The sequence below is a fragment of the Brassica oleracea genome, chromosome C4 (assembly GCF_000695525.1).
Source record: "Brassica oleracea var. oleracea cultivar TO1000 chromosome C4, BOL, whole genome shotgun sequence".
NCBI classification, from domain to species: Eukaryota; Viridiplantae; Streptophyta; class Magnoliopsida; order Brassicales; family Brassicaceae; genus Brassica; species Brassica oleracea.
In genome coordinates this window covers 16,455,917-16,459,760 of record NC_027751.1, presented here as the reverse complement: position 1 = coordinate 16,459,760, position 3,844 = coordinate 16,455,917, and positions in this window count along the sequence as shown.

The window sequence follows — 3,844 nt, the reverse complement described above, 5'->3', positions numbered from 1 at the left end:
AGCAACAGAATCATGATTCCAAAAAACGAAGATTGGGTATGTATATATTTTTAGTCGATTCTGATTTGAAACCCAGTAATTATTAGCTAGAAGCATTATCTGTATTTTTCACTGCCGGTGAAACAAGTTTAATTTCAACAAGACGAAGAGGATGACTTTTCTTAGTTCTAAATTTTATTTTATTTCAGCCTAATTTAGGGGATGTATTCAACTGAGAGTTTCAGGTGATTTGTATTAAAATGACAAATCCACTGTTATTGAAACATGAATTTTAAAAACTCATTTAAAATCCACTGTTATTGAATTTGACATTTCTTAAAGTACTCTGAAATCCACTGTTATTGAAAATATTTTAAGTTGTGTAGTTTTAAAGTTTTCAGGTGATTTTAGGGTGTTTGGGTATGATTTCTTAGTTAAAAAAAATAAAACTCAAATCCCATAGTTTTAGGTGATATTCTAGAGTAGTTTAACAAAAGTCACTTAAATCTCTGCAACTTATTGAAATCATCTAAAACCCCATTAAAAATCAAATCACATCAAATGTTAAATTGAATACATCCCCCTGTTCACTTATGTAAAGCCCAATTTGATTTGATACCACTATCGATATATGAATTAAATATTTTATGATTTTGCAATTTAGAAAATTACATTCAAAAATTTAAACCAATGTTTCGTACAATAATCAAATACTGATCATTCATGGTTTATGTCATTAATGAAAATTGAAAAGTGCCCTTACTTTTATAAAAGATTAATAAAACTTATTAATGGCGTTTAAATCTTTTAGTTTTAAGCCTACATATACACTTAAATAAATCAATAAATATTGGACCTACATATATTTATAAGATATGCTAAACTTAAATTTAATATAAATATTTTTATTTTAAATATTTGACCTATGTATATTATGAACCCTATATAAATTAACAAACATTATGACATCAAATATAATATTTTTAAATCTATGTATTAATATTCAAAATAAATCATTCAAATATTATGCATATTTTGCATACAAACCAATATTATATATCCTACACCATATATCATATACATAATATTGATATCGCAATTATGAGATTAAGAATACTTTTAAAATATCATAAAATTAAATTTTAAATCTAAAATACAAACTTATAATAGGTTATTAATAATGAAAATAAACAAATATTGTCATATCGATAAGTTTCTTATATTCATTTTTATTTAGATGACATAATAAAAATTCCATCAAAGTTTAAGGAATCACAATTTATGTATATCAAAAACAATATCAGTAATTTAATTTTGAAAATTAAAAATATAATCATATATTTGTGTTTTTATCGTATCAATGGTATCAAATTGCGGGTTAATAGCGAGTTTTTGGGGTTTACCCGGATTCTATCGAATTTTAATTAACAAATTTTTCATTAAATCCAAAATGAATTATATACAAAGTATCAGGCCTCCCGGTTCAATCACGGATCTGAGTCGGATACACAGACACTTCTTAAAGCTCAAACATTATTATTGAACAACTTTTAAATTCTATGTTTTCTAATAAAAAGTTATAAATTTATGCAAATTTTATCAAAATGTTTCAACCAAAAAAATATCCGCGTTTTCTAAGATATGAGTAGTTTCTAAATCAAATAGAGATAAAAATAGCGCAGATTGATTGTTAAAACTATGATATATATATGACACAAAAAAACTCATTTTCAATTTAAAATCAACAATTCATATCATTACTACATTTCTATAATGAGAACACATCGGGTGTTTCAAAAAAAAAAACACATCGTTCTTCAATATAGAATATCTATTCTACTAAATCATATATATCATTTTTAAATCTATTTCGAACAAATACCATATTTTGAAGAAAAAAAATAAATGATAACAATATAAGAACTTGATTGTTATGATTCGAAACAAAAATAGTGATATTTTATAAATTAATTTTAGATAATTAAATGAAAAACAAAGCACAGATCAAAATCTAGTATTATAGATAAAAGAGACGGAGAATTCTCACAAAAATAGGGTAGGGTGGGGGGGAATTATATATAATGAACGAACAATAAACAAATGCCAAGTGTAAGAAGACGATGACTACATACATATATAATGCCAAAACGGTTTAGAAAACAAAAACAAGAAAAATTAAATAACAATAAAAAAAAACGAAGCGAGGAACGGAGAAGAGGGCCAGCAACCTTTCGCTTCACCATATTTAGTGGGACATTAAACGCACTCACTTACTGCAGTGGCTCACAAAATCCCAAAACTATTAAACTAAACTGGTATGAGCCATTCGATAATATATTATTTTATTTAAATTGAAAAGAATTATAAAATTTTAAGATATGTCACTTTCTATCTTTTAAGAGAACTAGTTTTCGAAAATTTTGAAATTTATTTCAAACCCTTAATTGAAAATTATAAAAATATAGTATGTACTTTATATTTTTCACTGCATATAAATATTTAGGATAAAATATATGTATAAAATATAATATAATTTTTAATTTTAACACATATATATTAAGATCTAAATTAATTTAAAACATATGAAATATTAGGAATCGACTAATAATATATATATAGACGATTGAAATCAAAACAAGTTGCATAGTAAGATGTTCTGGAATGGAATTAGATTTGATTAGGCAGTCTATCCAGTTTAAATTTATTCCCAGAACAGCTAATGTTATAGCTGATTCTCTTGCGAACCAGGTTTTGTTCCTGATGATTCTTTAATTATGAATGGAAAATGGTTTACACAAAAAAAAAAGCAGTCTAGCTGAAGATTATTTATCTAAAGAATTTGAAATGAACCCAAATGAATTTGCTTGAACCATAAAACTAGAAAAAGTAGCAGAAACCAATAATTTCATTTTATATCAAACTCAAAACATTATTGATAAAAGTCAAAATTTGATCAAATAATTAAATTGTAGTTAGATATATTAATCAGCATAAAGAGAGGAAACTGAGCTTTCAAATTTCTGAGCTTTAGCAAGAATAAAGTGATGGGTTCGTTGGCTTAATAAATGAACTGATTTTTTTTCTTTTTAACATATCTAAAAGAAAGAAAAAACATATAAATATATACAAATTAATATAATTACTAAATACAAAAATGATATACACAATTTTAATTATGTAAAATTAAGTTAAATATAATTTAATTAAATCAAAATGATAAAATAAATTATTATTTTTAAAACTAAATCCAAATTGTTTAAAAGCTTATTTTATGATTTAATGTATCTTAAAAAAATTGAAACTAAAATCTAATATATATATGTAGACCAGTTTTTCACTTTTAAAAATTATTATTCATGCCATAAGAAATCTCCTGATAAAAGTAAAATAATAACATTTTTCTATGCCGTAAAAAAAACTTTTTTTTTCTATTAAAAGAGAAGTACACAACTTTTTCATGTGTTATTTTTTTTTTGGGATCATCCATTAAAAGTTTAATTAATACATTTTTGTATATACCTAATAATATCTCAACAATATCATGACTATTATCTCAACAAGAAATATATGGAACTAAAGCTTCATATCTTCTTTAAAATATATATTTTTATTTTATAAAACTGTGGAAGTATATAAACACAGCTATACTAACGTACATATATATTATCTGATTGTACGTTAATTTAGGAGGAATACTAAACCATAAAAACATATCTATTTACAGGTGGATTTTCTAATATATAAGGCAAAGAGTTTTAATATATTTTAATATACTTAGTGCTCATAATATAACATAATGCACGTGAAACCACATATATTGACAGATACATATTGCAACGACATGTTTTTTTTTTTTTTTTTTTTT